Raw genomic sequence first — 18,677 nt, 5'->3', positions numbered from 1 at the left:
CATCCTTCCACAATCATAGAGCCAAAGTTGAACTAGGACCAAACCCTTCTCCTTTGGGTGTACATAACCAGCAAATTAAAGAATTACATTTTTTCTTTATAAATAGTCTCAAGCAGAATTTTGCATTTTTCAAAACGTTTCATGTTTTTGCTTTATTTTACAAAGAAAAGACTCAGTACAAAACATAAAATAAAATAAAACAAGGGATATTTTAGAACAGGAGTCTCAAGATTTAAACCTTTCCCCCAGAAGTACAGTTTCTGTCTCTGATAAGTGACTGACTTGAAAAAAAAAATTCCAGAATTACAGTCCTTTAGCATGTTCTGGACACAGCTCAAAGAAAAACTAAAGGATAAATATTTTGACCTTTTTGAAACCCCTCAGAAGCCAGATGACAAGAATGGTCCTCCACAGTGGGTGCCTCCACAGTAACCTGTCTGAAAGACAGCTAACATGGCATGGCTGGTATATGTTTAAATAATAGCGACCCAATGACAGGGTACTGGATCTGCAGCCACCAAAAGTGCAATCACAGAACAAGGAGCTGTGGCCTAAAACTAGTTTCTGAGGCAGACCTGGGAGGCAAGCAAAAAGTAGGAATGCAGTGTTGGCCACTGCCATGGCACAATATGAGACAATGTTGATCCCCAAATTGCTTTTAAAAGTTTAATAAATGCCGATACCTCATGAAAGAAAGAATAAACAGACATTTATTGCACACCATGTATCAGTCTCTATTCAAGTAACCTATATTAATTACCTCAAACACTGCTATTTGTCAGCTTGTAAGTTCACCCACCAAAAATTGTATTTTGTGCTGATGCCGTGTTTGTGTGAGAGCATGTTTCCCCTTTGCACAGCAGCCGTACTACACAACGTGGAGGGACCACACGCAGTCTGCAGTAGATTTGGGCTAACTGTAACTTCATTTCACAAAAGAAACACTGGAAGTTGACTATGTTTTAGGCTAAATGCGCATACTCCCTATACATAAAATGAGTACTTCTTTGAAGAAACAACCAATCTGAAAGGAATATAAAAAGTAGTATAAATATTACTGACTACATTCAGTTACGTCCATTTTATCATATTTAATTCTATATAAAACATATCAATTACAATTTTATAGTTAGTAAATAACTATGACTTTATGTGTCAAATTAGGTCAAATGCTATGAAGGAAACTTACTCCTAAAGGACTTGGCAAAAAACAAAAAATTTGTGAAGAGAGACACTGCCCTCTGCTGGTAAGCAATACACATTGTCCATAAATCTTTAATTTGAGAATAAACAGAATTAAATACGTTAATATTTTAAGCACCATAGTCCACAATACAATTTACAGTCTCATAGTGACTTTTGATTATGTGGGAATGATAAGTACATGCATAGTACATGGTTTAGCAATAGCTAATATGCAATTTCACGCTTTTTTTACTACAACACATACAGAACATTACATTCTACCTGAAAAATTTTTTTTTGTTGATACTATTACAGTTGTCCCCTATTTCCCTGTCCTTATCCCACCTCTACTTAGACCCTGCCCTACCCTCCCACTTGCCCTAGTTTCAAAGAAAATGTCCATTTTAATTTTTTCAACAGTTATTTTAAATAATGTGTATCAATGCTGTTTTCTTCCATTTTAGAATAAATGATGTGTCACCTTAGTTACAGGTCAATTAATAAGTATAAAATAAAGTTTTTAAACAGATTTTATTTTTTTTTTAGATTTTATTTATTTATTTTTAGAGAGAGGGAAAGGGAAGGAGAAAGAGGAAGAGAAATATTAATGTGTGGTTACCTCTCATGCGCCCCCTACTGGGGACGTGGCCCACAACCCAGGCCTGTGCCCTGAGAATTGAACCCTTTGGTTTGCAGACCCGCCCTCGATTCACTAAGCTACACCAGCCAGGGCTATAATAAAATTTTAAATGCTTTAAAATGTGCATGTACAAACACATCTATCATCTTCCTCCTCCACATTAAAATACTGGTTACAAACTAAATATCCAGAAGTAGACAGATTACAGAACATCTCTACTATATATGCCTGTAAGACATTCAGACATTAGTTTAGAGTTCTCTAAACTAATCCAAGTTTACGTGGATTTACTATTAAAAACTGTATACTATTACAACCTATAAAAATAATTTCATTGGACATTTTTCAAATAGCATAAAAATACATGAAAATAGTCTTGTAAAAAAGTAATTACACTCTACAAGAAGCAGAGTGCATGAAAGGTGAGGGTCCCCGCTTTATACACCTCAAATTCATCACACTGACCGTAAACCACCATAATTAAATATGTATCCTTTCATTTCATTTCATCTATTTACATATTTTTAAAGATTTTTAAAAATTATATCCTGACACTATACACACTACTCCTAACTAGCTTTTTGATTTTTACTTAAAATATTATAAGATCTTCTCACACCTGTTCATATAGATTGACCCCACTGTTTCTAACGCCTGCACAGTAGAGATGTCCTAAAATTCTATTCTATCAATCCTGTACTGCTAGTAGCCATATTTTCACACTAGTGAAACGTAGGGAAAGGGTGTTATAAATATCCTTGCTTAACTTGTCCAGAAGAATAACTTCTAGATTTACTGATCTGTATCATAAATCTAACAGTTTCCATAAAATGACATAAAATCATGTCACACATGTAAATAATTTGCAGTATAGTTTATTTTTATCAAACTAACATTTAGAAGCAACTTGATTTTAAAACTCATTTGAATTTACAATTGTACACAATGACTACATAAAAATATGAAATGCCAGTATTTTCCAGTGTCTCAAAGAGAAATCTTTAAAAACCAAAAGCTGGACATATATATGGAGGGGAAATGCACATCATATATTTATGAAAAACATTATCTGAGCATTCATATGTTTTTCACTATTTCAAAAATGTCACCTAACATTAGAGTACTATCAAAAGCTCATAAAAACACATACTCTCAAAAAAAAAGAAAAAGAAAAAAAAATGTAGTCTCACAATTTGGCATCGAATTGATCTTTCTTCATATATGACTATTTTACACCACAGTTAAAATCCCCAACTGAAAGTACAAACAACTCTTTAAATAGCACACTTCCTTGAAGTTCAACCTTGTTCATCTTTGTTCATTAATCCATACAACTCCAGTAATTAGTTCTGCTGTAGGCTTACACCATAATATACAAATGGCATAAACTGGGCTCGCTTTGTCCTTTCATTTAGCTACAAATTTCCTCTGAAGTTTTATTAATAAACAGCATAGTCACAAACACTCAAGCTGTCATCAAGCTCCTTGCTGTTAATTTACTGAAGCATACCCTCTACTGTCTACACATTTCCACACACGATTTGTAAAACCGTATCCAACTGAAACTGATTTTTAATAACTTTCCCCCCTTGCAAACTGCCCAGTACCAGAGTACATCATTCCCTATTAAATGTATAGCTTAGTGAGTGAATGACTGTTTAGTCTACAGTTGTGTCTAGACTTTCTGCTGAATACCCATTTCCCTCTGTGCCCTCTTTCTATTTTCCCAAGACTGTAGTTGCTTCATCCTTTGCCTTCCCAGCTCTGTATCAAGTCAAAACACACCCTCCATGAATGGCAGGCAGAGGAACACCTTCTTTTGATTCCCTTGGGTTATCATGATGGCATGACCTGCTCTTTGAAAATGACTACAAGAAAAAGCAATCTTTTAAGAGGCAGGTTCAGAGGATAGAGATGGGAAAAGACACAATTAATAAACTACAGCTTCCCAAGAAAGATACACTGCCTCAAGAAAAGTTTCATGGGAGACATAAAATATTAAGCTGAACTCTGAAGGCTACCCTAGATTTTCTACAAGGTTTATCTTTTTATATGTCATCAATAACCTATACAATGTAAACCTGTTTAGGGGAATAGAGAGCAGTCCAGACATGTTGAGACATAAGAGGATAAGAACTGGGATGAAAATGTAATTTTGAGAGCCTAGTTTGTAAAGGCCTTTTTCTTTTTCTTTTTCTTTCTTTTTTTTTTTTTTGGCAGAGCCCGCTGAGTCATTATTTTGGGGAAAAAATACTTTATTTGGCTTTTAGTCTGGGATATGGGTAGGAGGCAGTCCCCCAGGCAGTAAAGCCCTCCCCACCCCAAGAATGAGCTGAGGCCTGGGGCTGAGTTTTGGGTGGGTCTCCTGTGCCCTCCACTCCCCTTAACAGCTCCTTTCCCCAAGGGCTCAGAGGATAGCAGGGACCATAGCAGTACCTCACTTGGGCAGGACATCAGGTGACTCAGACACCAGCTTGGGTCTCGCTGTGGAACTCAATCTTCTCAACCACTGTCGTGGAGGAGCTGGTACTAGTTCAGCTGAAGGAGCCAGGGCCTCCGCCAGAGTCCGAGCTGGACTGGAAATTCAAGCCATAGTTAAGATTCCAGTAAGCTGGGCTCAGACCACCTGAGTAGCCACTGCTGGTCTTGGTATGGATATTCATGTTCTGCATCCCAAACTCCAGTGGGTTCTCCTTGCCCTCCAGCAGCTTGCAGAAGGTAGTGATCTCCATATCCAGGGCCAGCTTGACATTCATGAGCTTCTGGTACTCATGCAGCTGCTGGTCCATGTCCTGTTTGGCAGTTCTCAGAACAGCCACCTTGGTCTGAGCATCCTTGACAGCCACCTTGCCATGATGCCTGGCATCCACGATAGGGATCCATAATAGGGGTCTCCAGGGAAGCTCTCTGCTCTTTGAGGCTGTGGATCTCAGCCTAGATTCAGCTGATGTTCCAGTTAATCTACGAAATCTCTGTCTTCATGCAGCACAGGTCATCCCCATGCTTCCCAGCCAATGTCTGCAGCTGCTCATACTTGATGTGGTACATGGTCTCAGCCTCAGCCTGGCTGCAATTGGAGATTTCCTCGTACTGGGCCTTGACCTCGGCGATGATGTCATCCAGGTCCAGGGAGTGGCTGTTGACCATGGACAGCACCACAGACATGTCAGAGATCTGAGACTGCAGCTCACAAATGTCCTCTTCATGCAGTTGCCTGTAGAAGTTGATCTCACCGGTCAGCCCTTCCAGGCAAGACTCCAGCTTACTTTGTTCATGTAAGTTTCATTCTCATTCTTCCTGATGAGGACAAATTCATTCTCCATTTCTGTGCACTTGTTGATCTTCTCATACTCATTCTTCAAGTCCTCCACCAACCCCTGCATGTTGCCAAACTCTGCCTACAGTCTCAGTTTCTCCCGGGCCACTATTTCCAGCTGCCTCCAAAGGTTGTTAATGTAGCTCTTGAACATACTGTCCACATTACTGCAAGTCATCTTCTGCTGCTGAAGAGTCCACTTGGCCTCCAGAATCTTATTCTGCTGCTCCAGCCTCTATACCTTATCGATGAAGGAAGCAAACTTGTTATTAAGGCTACTGATCTGCTCCTTCTCCTGGATGAACATGGCCTGGATTTCAGGGTCCACCTCCCATTACAGGGAGCTCAGCAGGCTCTGGTTTACTTGGACTGCTTGGATTGTCCCCATACTTCCAGCTCCACCAAAAACCCCCAGCCAGATTCATGTTGGCACCCAGGCCAACTCGGTAGCTGCTGCCCACCCAGGAAAAGGCCAGGGAGCTGATGCTGAGCCCACTCGAGTACAAGTAGCTGCTGAACACCTGGGGGCTATATGACCTCCTTTATCAACAAAGGAACCAGGAGAAAAATGACCCTTATCCCCTGACATTATGAGGCAGACAGGACATACTCCTACTTGGAACCTCTCCAACTCCCAAAGTATGACTCTCAATCCAGTTTCCCTGCAGTCACTAGCAGTATAAGCATTAAGACAAACAGTAGGAGGTGGAAGAAAAAAAGAAAAGACTCATAGACAACAGTGTGGTGATTGCAGGAAGAAGGAGGGTATAAGGGGGTTAAATGATAATGAAAAAACACAATTGAAAACCTTTTTTAAAGACAAACAAGACATCTAAAACTTGCTGTAGAAACAGAGTGGGGAAGGAAGCCTATGCCTGCCCCACAATGAATGGAGGAAAGGAAGTCCAGGGTGCACAGTGGCAGCTAAAAAGAAAGAGAAACAGAGGCTCAATCCTAGGACCAACCATAAGCAAACACTGACTCCTGTAAAAGCACAAAAATACTCCAATGCAACTAAAAAGCAAACAAACTGGGAATGGTATTTGTAGAAAACAGAGCTAAAGTTTCATATCCTTAATTCAGAATAATATTTTAAAATAGTAAAATATGGATAAAAAATGTAGGCTATTAAAATTGTTCAAATTCCCTGATAATTAAAAATAGGATTAGACTTTTCCTTTAAAAAACTAAAAACTGGTTTGATAACAATTTAAGAATTGTAAAAATGCATTTTCGTGTTGCTTATGTGAGTACAAATATTGGAAACAAACTAACAACATGTATCCAAATACTATTTGACTCATAATTAGCTTTCTAAAAATCTTATCCCTAAAGAAAAAAGGAAGTTGGACAGTAATTTATGCATATAGCTCTTTACTGCAATGTAATTGATGATAATAAAAATTTTAAACAACCTCTATGACAACGGAATAGTTAAATTAGGATGATATAGTCGGCAATTAAAAATAATATTTTTGAGCACTTCAAAGTGGCATAAGAAAATATTAAAAAACAGGATATAACAAGATATAAAATGTATACTTGATAATATTTTAATTTTCTTTTTTCCAATACATTTTATCGATTATGCTATTACAGTTGTTCTATTCCCCCCTTTATTCCCCTCCACCCTGCCCACTCCCCCACTATTCCCCCCCTTTAGTTTATGTCCATGTGTCACAAGTTTAGATTCTATGTTTCCCATACTATTCTTGCCCCCCCCCATTTTCTACCTACCATCTATGCTACTTATTCTCTGTACCTTCTCCCCCCTTCTCCTCCTCAGACTCCCCTGTTGCTAAGATCTTCATTTCTATGGTTCTGCTCCTGATCTAGCTATCCTCTTAGCTTGCTTTTGTTTTAGGTGGGTTGTTGATAACTGTGAATTTGCTGTCCTTTCACTGTTCATCTTTTTTATCTTCTTTTTCTTAGATAAGTCCCTTTAACATTTCATATAGTAAGGGCTTGGTGATGATGAACTCCTTGAACTTGACCTTATCTGAGAAGCACTTTATCTGCCCTTCCATTCTAAATGAAAGCTTTGCTGGATAGAGCAATCTTGGATGTAGGTCTTTGGATTTCATGACTTGGAATACATCTTTCCAGCCCCTTTTTGCCTGTAAGGTCTCTTTTGAGAAATTTGCTGACAGTCTGATGGGAACTCCTTTGTAGGTGACGGTCCCTTTATCTCTTGCTGCTTCTAGAATTCTCTGCTGCATTTTCATCTTGGCTAATCTAATTATGATGTGCCTTGGTGTGTTCTTCCTTGGGTCCAACTTCTTTGGGACTCTCTGAGCTTCCTGGGTTTCCTGGAAGTCTATTTCCTTTGCCAGATTGGGGAAGTCTCCTTTATTACTTGTTCAAAGTAAGTTTTCCACTTGTGGCTGTTCCTCTTCCCCTTCTGGTCCCCCTATAATTCGGATGTTGGAACATTTGGTTCCTAAGCCTCCCCTCATTTTTTTGAATTCTTGTTTCTTCCTTCTTTTCTGTTTGGTTGTTTCTTTCTTCCTTCTGGTCCACTGCCTTGATTTGAGTCCCAGCTTCCTTTCCATCGCTATTGCTTTCCTGTGCCTTTCCCTTCATTTCAATTAGTTTAGCCTTCATATGTTCCTCTAATTTGTGACTATAATCAACCAATTCTGTGAGCATCCTGATCACCAGTGTTTTGAACTGTGCATCTGAAAGGTTAGCTATTTCTTGGTCGCTTAGATTTATTGGCTCTGGGGCTTTGAGTTCTTTTTCTGCTTGAGCCATAATGTTTTGGTCAGGCTGCACCTATTACATATGAGGGGCGGAGCCTCAGGTGTTCACCAGAGCAGGGCGACCCAGTTTGCTGGTTTGTGATGCTGTATGTGGGGGCGGGGTCAGAGAGGGGCGATGGCATTTGTTCAGCTTGCTCTCAGATTTCTGTCCCCTCTGCCTCTTCCCACAAACAAATTGGGCCCTTCTGGTGCTGGTTCCCAGGTGTGTGGGCTTGTGCACCCTCCAGGACCCTGTGGGTCTCTTCAACGCACTCTCTGTGAGCCTGGGAGCTTCTCCTGGCACCTCGACCCCGAAAGTCTTTCCAATTGGTGCTTTCAGGTTCTAATTCCCATCGCTGGGGCCCTGGCCTGAGCGGTCTGTCTCACTGCTTGCTCCTTCGCTTGGTTTATCTACGCACCAATGTGTGACCACGGTCAGTCAGCTGCCTTTCACTCTCACTGGGTCCACTCACTGCCACCCCACACCTGGGATCCACCAACCACCGCTTGCCTCCTGCACTTCTGAGCTCCTGGGTCGCTCGGCTGATCTTTCCCGCCTGACCCCGCTCCGCTGCTGACTCTGCCCCTCTTACTGGTCTGGATGAACGGTTCGTTACTGTCAAGACTTCCGTACAGTTTAATTTTCTGTGTTTTGGCTGCATTTTTGTTACTAAAACTTTGTTGTCTTTAAACTTGGTTGTGGGAGGAGGCACAGTGTTTCCACCTACGCCTCCATCTTGGCCAGAAGTCTAATTTTCTTTAAAAGAAAAAATACTTATATGCATGACAGAAAGCCTGGCTTAGTAAAGTAGGTCCAAGATCTCATCAAATTGACACTCTATGATTCCACAGTATCTGGAATAACTACAATACAAGAAGGGGCCTCCTCCTAAAAGCCTAATTACAGGCCATTGCACAGCACTCAATTAATAAATGTTGAATTAAACTAAGTACCAGTCTGAGAAATTTGGTAAGCACTGAATAGTGGTTCCAGGTCCTCTGCTTAAGAAACAAACCTGAAGCAAAAGGTCCAGAACCACTAACCTGCCCTCTGAGGACTACTGTGTCCACAGACAAACCTTACTGAGGGAGTAGAAAACAGAAAGCTGAGAGCTAGGTACACGGCATCTATTGAAGAGGATTCCCTCCACAACGGTGTCATTTGCCTTTATCATGTGGAGTTTCCACAAGTCTATTGCAAAGTTTAATAATTATAAAAACCAAGAAAATACATCTGATTCAATCTGCTATTGTGTCAATTTGTTCCAGATGGTAAAATGGAGAGGATAAACAGGAGACAAAAGGGGTCTCTCTGAGAATAAAAATCCATAAAAACTACATTATATCAATACAATAAAGCTAAACTCTGCATGTACCCATTGGAATTCTAGGTTTATAAACTTCCCCCCAACCTGAACATGTTTTTTTGAAAACACAGTGAATTGCATCATCCCAATCTTCTTAAGTAAGTTCATCAGTTACTTGGTAATTGAGTATGAACTTCAGATACTCCATTGCACAATTCAAAGAGTAGATACTTTGAAATATGGATCTGAACCTCCGATTCCTTTTCTTCTTTTTCTTTCTTTTCATACAGGCTGCTCTGATAGAATTACCGGTGTGAACACAAATTAAAGTGGCAACAGGGACTGAACAAGAATCTGTGCTCAGCACCAACATTTGTTGGTCCAGCACTTAATGGCTGAATCAGTCAGACTCCTTTATTTGCCACAGACTCCTTCCACCTCAACAGCATACATCTATATACTAATTGAGAGTCGGGGGGGAAACACCATGGACTGATAATAAGGAGCCTACACAACAGAAACACCTTTTCAGATCTACTGCTACAGCACAAACCCATGTACAAATCTGAGAACAATTGTTATTTCTTAAGAAGTCCTGGTTAAGCTTACTCAGACATTTTAGGGCTTAGGATTCAGCTTTAATTTTGAAGGTCAGAGTGTACACAGCACCAAAATTCACAAAAACCTAACATTCTCTCTAATCAAATGTAAAGTACTAAAGCATTAAATCATGTTTGCTAAAATTTATGGGCATGTACTGAAAAATGGATGAGGTTTTAGAGAGACACAGTCTAGACATTTCAGAATTTAAATATTCAACATCACTAGGGCCACTTATGGGAGGAAATATGTAACAGAGAAGTTTCACATAGGAGGACTTAAGCACGGTTTGGAACACTGCTTTCTTACTCATCTTTTCCCTCATCTATCTCTTCAATCCCCTGCCAAGGCAGCCTCCAATGTGTGCTTTTACTGGAAGAGTAATGTTGCATTTGTTTTTCTTCAACTCTAGCATTCCACCCAAAATAGAAAAGTTTGAATTTAACTTTTTAAATATAGATGGTATATGTTCTTTGGTTGTCTGATTTTAAGAATGACATAAAATTAAAAGGTATTTTAACTACCATCTGTTCTCTTGCAACAATAGTCAATAATTTCCCAATTGTCTTATTTTATGTATGTATTATAAATCTAGAGTACCCTTTATGATTATTTCAGTTGGTATTATTTTATGTAGCCCTCCTAGCCTATGTGTATATTTAGAAACCAGGCTGGATTTCAACTCCCCTTTGTGCCATTTCTATTTCAATTTCCCATTATCATAGAACTGTTGACAAAGTCATTTAGTTACTATTTCCTGTCATGTCTTCCAAATTCACTGGAATAGTATTTCATGAGGCCAGAAAAATGCAACTCTAGAGACATTTATTAAAATGTTTTTGACCTGTCCAATTCTTTAAATATGACGACACAGTTACAAATGCTGTCATTCAGTAAAACAAAAACTATAATGGCATTAACTATCTTCCAGTATTAACTGTGGTGGAATAAGCAGAGATGGCAGGTGCAGGCAGGGCCCGTCAATAAACACAGAACTGGAAACATGCAAGTGCACCAGGTCCATGTAGCCATCTGCTCTGCATGAAGTGAATGAAAAGAGAGCAATGAACTAAGGCATTCATTTTCAAAGTCCTGATTTGTTAACAAGATCTGTGCAATGAACTCTTATGCACTACTGTGACTCTGTGATGCCCCTCAGAAAAAAATCCACTGCAAACCATCTGTCATACCCTACTGGGATAAGCTAGAAGATTTTTCTAATAAACATCTACATTCTAAAAATTTTTACTTGTTATAAATAATAAACATATTAACAGAAAAGACGATGAAAAATAATATGTTCAATATGGATCATCTTTGTGTAGATTTTTAAAAAGATATAGATATATGCTGACATTTTTGAAGGTATATAAGAAGTTGTTAACAGGTTTTACCATTCTTTTTTTTTTTAATTTTATTTATTTTTAGAGAAATGGGAAGGAAGGGAGAAAGAGAGGGAAATAAACACTGGTATGAAAGAAAAACAACAACTGGTTTCCTCTCGTACACGTCCTAACTAGGGACTGAGCCCATAACCCAGGCTTGTGCCCTCACCAGAAATCAAACCAGTGGCCTTTTGCTTTGCAGGATGACGACCAACCAAATGAGCCACATCAGCTAGGGCCAGATTTTACCTTTGAAGAAGGGACTCGAATGGGTGTCATTAAATATTTTTATACTCGAATTTTTTAAATCACAGATACATATTAATTCTTTCTTTTATTTTTGTACTTTTGAACACTGGGTATTTGGGTATTAATATGAAGAGCCATGGTGATTTCTTTTCAAATAATTTTCTGTAAAATTAAAAATATTTTAGTATAATAACTTACTCAATGATTCCCAGATCTTTGAACATTTTAGTTATAATCCAATTTTTGCTGATAAAGCTAGTACTACAACAATCATCTTTGTAAATGAACTTTTGCCTGAATTTTGATGAATTCTTAAGAGAGTAAAAAAAAGGGTCAAAGGGCACAGAGATGTTGAGAGCTATTTATATACACTGTCTATCTGCTTTTCGGGGTGCTTATGCCAATTATACTGCCACCAACAGAAGTACAGGGTGCCCACTCCACTATGTTCCCATGTCCATTGGAACGTCCCTGTTATATTTACTAATAAGGAATATTTTACTATTATTTTTAATAATACTGAAGTTCGAACAATTTTCCAATTTTATTTACCAGCGAAGAAATGGTTCTTCATTCTATTTCAATAATCATCAGCACAACTCTGGCTGATGTGGCTCAGTGAATTGAGTGCCCACTTGCAAACTGAAAGGTTGCTGGTTCGATTCTGGGTGAGGGTATGTGCCTGGGTTGCGGGCTAGGTCCCCAGTTGGGGGCATGCAAGAGGCAACTGATCCCTGTATCTCTCACATATCGCTATTTCTTTCCCTCTCTTTCTCCCCTACTTCCTCTCTCTCTAAAAGTAAATAAATAAAATCTTTAAAAAAATTATCAGAATAGTCCATTTTTTAAAAATACTCAAAACTAAAGAACAATCCAAAATATACATTCCTGAGATCTGGAAATACTCTACCAAGAATCACTGAAAATTACTAATAGGCCTTTAAAAATTTCCACTGTGAGAATTTAGGGAGTTGCTGGAAACTACCTACTTTTTTTAACTCAATTGAAATAAAACTCTGGAGTATGTAAAAGCCACATGTGGACTACAGTCAAACTTAGCAGGAATCTTTAACATCCATGATGGCTTTCTTTCCAAGGATTTACAATACATGGTATTTCAAATTCAAAATGGTGCCCAAGAGCAAGAGTATGTTTTCAAAGACAAAAGCAGCAGCTCCTTCATTCTTCCTCTCAGAAATATGGCCTACAGAACCCAAGCACTGTTAGTTGATGTCATACTTTTCATACTCTCCTCAATTTTTGTGGAAAGTAAAAGTAAAAGGATCTGAGAAATCTGTAGAAAGATATAAAGTGACCCATCTGTCCAGCCTGCTATTAGCACATATCCTGCAAATACTATCCCTACAGCCACTGCTATTCAGGTCTGAACTCATCTTTCCCAAACTAGTATTGGGGAGTGCCCTGACTTAGAAATGACCCATGACGAATCCCTTTTTTAAAATGTATTCAGCGGTAGAAGATGGTGCTATGTGACTGTCCCAGCTACCCCATTCTCCCTATAGCCTGGTGGGGCACCAGTTAAAGGTCTCTCCGCAGGTAAGGAAACTCCAGCTGACAGAGGCAAGTTACACAAGTTCCCCACACAGAACCAGAATTCTAACATCGATGTGATTGGGCTGGGTTTTTATTTGCCTACACTCAAATTAGCCATCAAAACACTTTTAGTAAGCAAGAAACACCTCTGAAGATAGAGCAATGAATAACTTGTATTTCTGACAGTGATGAAAAAATAAACACTGGCATGCTTTCTCTAGACTTTGATTTTTTAAACAGAACCACTTCATCTCCCTAGTCAGATATACAAAATTTGACTTTAAGTTAGGTCTGATCACCTTATGATTTGTAAGTTGCAGACTTCAGCGCTGCCTTGTCCTCATCTAGAAAGAGAGATAAGTATCCCGTTACTCCCCCAGGGCATTTTCCTCTATGTCTCCACCAGTCCTGTCCTATTCTCCCTTCTATTCCAGGATTGGCCCACTGAACGGATCCATCATCACTGGAACAGGAAACAGACAGACCCTTACACCAGACAGGCCCACCACTGAGCCAAAGTCAATTCCCAAACTGAAATTCTAGAAGAAAAATGCAGTGGAAATACAATGCTAATTCACCACATTGCTACATAGTCCACACAACTCTGCAAAGCTCCTCATATATTTAATTTCATTTATTTTTCAGAAGTACTATACAGAAGCTAAAATATTCATTTTACATGTGGAAAAAGGGAGATTTAGACAGGTTAGTTAAGTACTTGCTCCAACCACAGAGTTAGTAAAAAGAAAGGGTAGGAATGGAATCAGAGTCTAGCTAACCCTTGAACTTGTACCTTTTCGACACTACAAAACAATGTTTCCCTTATACATGAGTAAGTGAAAGTCAGCAGAATTACATACAGTCTGAGGGAGATTCAAGACAAAGTGTGTAACTCTCCAGAGTGTCTGCCATCTCTACCACCCTATGTTGTCTCCCTGGAGTGCTTCTGACAGCAATCCTATGGAGATCATGGAACCTCAATGACGATTTAAGCTGTATTTCTGATTAAGCATTTTGAAGGAAGATGCAAGATATAATTAATTTTATAAAACTAACTTCATGTAATCTCATGGAACATAAGGCATGCTATATTTTTCTCCCATAATGTTTCTAGCCTTTTCATAAAAGATTATAAAATAATAATAATAGTGAAATATACACACATACACACACATACAATTCTCATCCCCTGCCCCCAAAGTATGGATATATCTAACTATAGAATAATTTCCCAATATTATGATTTCATTGTTCATATTTTAATGACATTACAACTAAGTTGGAAATTCTCTTACCTAACTAATTTATTCATTAGTCACACTCAAGTATGATAAAAATCAAAATATCAAACAATAACAGTAACGGACATAAAATCATAGAAATTGCACTTAGCATTATAAGCAAAAAGGCATAAAAATACTGATATTGTTCTCAATTAAAGAAAGCACTTAGAAAAATGCAACCTGATCAATACAAATGAAAGACAGAAACAGTTCTGGCTGGTGTGGCTCAGTGGATTGAGTGCCAACCTGGGAACCCAAAGGTCACTGGTTTAATTCCCAGTCAGGGCACATGCCTGGGTTGTGGTCCAGGTCCCCAGTTGGGGGCATTCGAGAAGCAACTGATCAATGTATCTCTCACACATTGATGTTTCTCTCCCTCCCCTTCTCTCTAAAAGTAAATAAATAAAATCTTTCAAAACTATTTTTTAAAAAAAGAAAGCAAGAAACAATGCCTGGCAGAATTAGCTGTAAGCACTAAATTTTGTAAGCAGTGTCATGAAGAATTAATCAGCGCTCTAAAATTTTATGTTGGAAATCGACACAAAATTCAGAGTGCCTAAATGTCCAGAAGACACTCTTATTTTGCCTTCTTTATTTTAGAAAGAGGTAAAAATACAGTATTGGCCAGTTTGTAGGAGATAAATGTCTAGTAAATTAAAAATAGTAAGTATGCTAAAAGGAGGAGATAACTAAGCACTAGGCTCCTGTCTCACATCGGATTTTTTTAGGGCCTGCCTTACTAGGGCCACCTTTCTTCTTTGAATTGGCTAACATTGATTCTTTTAACTGCAAAGGTACAGACCTATTAAAGCAGTAATTGAGATCAATCATGGGTTTCTTCACCCATTTCTTATTCCCTTTGATAGCTAAACATAAAAAACTTATTCAGCTATTACATTCATCATTTTTAGCCTTCTTCCTGAGGATGAGTCCTGCCACTGGCACAGAGAGTGTTCTGTGGCCACAGCTTCTATAGGGAACTTCTAAACTACAGTTCCACCAAGGAGTTTCTGAAAGAGGAGTGCTCATCCTTTCAATCACCTTGCTCAAAGCTGAGGGAGGACAGACTATGGATCCACAGATTAAAGTCTACAGCCACTGACCCCAGTGAAATCCCATTAAAGCTTTCTTTTGATTCAAAGAGGTCATAGCAAATGATCAAATAAACAAAACCCCCACAAGCTTACAATTGGGCATCACATTTTGTTATTGTTCCATTAGCAGCCAACGAAAAGGGAACCAGTGACTTGACTGGCATGCCTTATTTAAGAAATCCTATTTCACACTTAGCCATTTTTTCTGAAAACAAACATACAAACAAACAAACAAAAAGAAATTGCTGTGTGGCTGGCTAGGCCAGGGGTTCTGAGCCCACTTAAGGAATTTTCCCATGTCCTCCTTTAAACAGCTTTTTCTTTAAATTAAATACCAAAAGGCTATATATCTTTTAAAAGAGGTACTGTGTAAGAGCATACAATTAGCAATCAGATCATAAAGTTTTCAAATGAGTTAAACTGCTAGCAGGAGAATCAATGGCCAGCAACAGAAGTGCCTACATTCGAATCCAGCCCCACTGGCCACAAACTGTTCTTTATCTCCTATATGCTTCTATATAAGCCACAAGTGGACATTTCCAACCACAACTTTTGGATCAAGATAGGAACAGGACCACAATTTTAACATTACAGCTTCAGCAAGACAGAATGATTTTCCCAAAGAAAATCAGCTTATTTGGTGGTACAGGAGAAGTGACTTTATTCAAATGATCCATGTTTTTTCTTTTTCTTGCCTTGTCCCAAAACTTTTCAAATCAAACATTTCCTTTTCTGCAATGAAATCTTGGGCATCATCTGATTTGATGTGATCACATTTTTATTTTGAAAATGAATTTTTGGTATGGACTGGACAACTTTAGGTTCTCAAATTTTCTACATTACATCGATATTTAAAATACAGCTATAATTTTGTGCTGTTTGACAGAGCTGTCAGTGAATGTTAGCTGAAATATTTTGTTAAAAAAATAAAAATATCTAAATGGGGAAAATAAAAAGATACACAAGATTCCTATCTTTGAATCTTGGTTCTGATGCTTTTGATCAAATAAATGGCCTTGGGCAAATCAATTAATCATTCAACAAACTATTTCTTGAGTATTTATTATGTGCTAGGTAGAGAACACAGAAATGAACTAATGATATTTTTAATCCTCACTCTTATAGAATTTTGTTATATAAGTGCAAGAGAAAAAAAATAAATTTGAATATTATACATATATGTCAGACAGTAATAAGAAAAAATAAGCTTAAAGGAGATACAGGTATTATGGGGAGGGGGTATAGGAGAAAGTTGTTTTCAGATATTTTAAATAGAGATGGTACTTACCTCTTTGATAATTTAGGTTCAGCTTTGATAGCCCAAATATAGTACTATATTATTAATTATTATATAAGAGATCAAGAGTTTATTTATTTTTGCATTGTTTCCACTTCATTGCTCAAGTACAGAACTTGACATGAGCCTGGATCTTCAGCAATGTGCAGAGCAGAGACTGAGGAGGGTGGGGACATGATTTGGGTGAGGAGGGAAACAAGTCAGAGAGGAAATACTGGAAGGGGATCCACAAGGTGACTGCCATGACACCAGAAAAGACATCATCAACCACACTAACTGGGTGAGGAAGTGAATAGAGAGAAGTAATGGGCACAAGAGTGATTTTCCCCATGTCCCTAGCACCCCCATGGAGGCCACATGTTTAAAAATGGACAGGGAGGAGGAAAATGGCTGCCCGGGAGGACTCCCTACGCACCCTCATTTCATATCTGATCCCACATCCCTACTGCCATTTGAAAATGGGCATAGCAAAAAGAGAAAGCAAAATAAATTATGTAACAATCTGATGAGTGTACATGATAGAGGGAGGGAAAGAGGGGCTGAAAACACGTAAATGATCCCTTACCTCAATTCCCCAGCCTGTTCCTTTTCCCCTTTCCCCCAAACCACCATCCAACCATACAGAAAAATAAAGGTCTAATTCACTCAAAATTCTTCCATTTTTACAAAAGAAACAGGGTAGAGCAGAGCAGGGAGCAGGGGAAGCAGGCAACTGCACCAATAGGGCTTGGGAGAGGCTATTTATTTCTTTGTGCAAAAACAGGGAACCAGTCTCCACCTGAGACTGGCTCCCTGTTTTTGCGCAAAGAAAAAAAGAAAGAAAAAAATAGCCCTGGCCAGTGTAGCTCAGTGGATTGAAAGCCAGCTTGCAAACAAACCAAAGGCTCACTGGTTCAATTCCCAGTTAGGGCACATGCTTGGGTTGCCAGCCAGGTCCCCAGTAAGGGGCACGTGAGAGGCACGTGAGAGGCAACCACACACTGATGTTTCTCTCCCTCTCTTTCCCCATCCCTTAAACAACAGAAAAAAACCTAGGAAGGGATTTAAAAACAAAAAAAAGTTTCCAAAAAGAAGTCACTGAACAAAAGCTTATACTTAAGAAATAGCTATATACAGTACACTCATCTCTCTAACCTTCATGCCACTCTCTTATATTGTTATTTTATCTTGCCCAATATGTTTCCTTCTTCCCTCTAAAAATTTTGTACTAAAGGGCATATTTACAGGACATATCCATGAAACTTCCAATTCAGCAGGTGCCCAAACACCTATTAGTTATTACAGAACAGAGGCTATTAATTATATATTTGGATGTTATTACACATCGCCAATTTATAGGCAAATAAGCTGATGGTTTGGAAATCAAAATATCTTTTAGTAGAAAAAATTTTATCACATCAAAGGATTTCAACCCAATCATACAAAGGTCTTATTTAATTTACCAAAGACCTGTGGGTCTCAACCCCAAAGCATCCACCACACTCACCCATGGGAATTTTTAAAATGCAAATGCAGTGTCTCCTCACCAGAGATTCTTATCCTGTTGGATGGGCAGGGCTAGGAGTCCATGCTTTTAAAGCTCTACAGGGCTGAGAACAACCCTATGCAGAGACAACATCTGTCTAAAAATGTCAGTGGCTTGCCATTTACTTAGCCAGCCTTCTTTATAGTTATGGTTGGCCAAGGGATATAAAAGGAAGATCTCAGGTGGGTCTCAAGGAAAGATTTTTCTCCCAGGCAGAGGCTTTCTAGTCCACTGCTGGAAGTCTCAGATTTTCTGAATCCCACAACTCAATACTACATCAGAGTAAAACAGGAACAAACGTGAATATTCTGTCCAAATACCTCTTACGGATATGTAAATACTAACTCCCTAGTTGGAGTACAAGCTCGTAAGGACAAGAGGTCCTCTGCTTCTTTTTCTCTACATAATACTGTCTCTTATTCCCTTCAAGCCCTGTAAAAAAGGCACCACCCAGCCACCTATCAGCAGTGTACCACCAGGGCCCGGGAAACAGAACGAATG

General features: G+C 38.7%; 1 protein-coding gene and 1 pseudogene across 3 annotated transcripts in view; both read right to left on the bottom strand.

Moving 5' to 3' along the window:
• KDM4C (lysine demethylase 4C) overlaps window positions 1-18,677 on the bottom strand; it is a 371,183-nt gene that overhangs the window by 241,362 nt on the left and 111,144 nt on the right. The gene's annotated exons all lie outside the window — the stretch shown is intronic.
• On the bottom strand, window positions 1,589-17,263 carry LOC119057835 (keratin, type II cytoskeletal 8-like; annotated as a pseudogene).

Source organism: Artibeus jamaicensis, unplaced genomic scaffold, assembly GCF_021234435.1.
Source record: "Artibeus jamaicensis isolate MK-2021 breed Jamaican fruit bat unplaced genomic scaffold, CSHL_Jam_final scaffold_1964, whole genome shotgun sequence".
In the NCBI taxonomy this organism is placed as follows: domain Eukaryota; kingdom Metazoa; phylum Chordata; class Mammalia; order Chiroptera; family Phyllostomidae; genus Artibeus; species Artibeus jamaicensis.
This window is presented reverse-complemented; position numbering and strand designations above follow the sequence as displayed.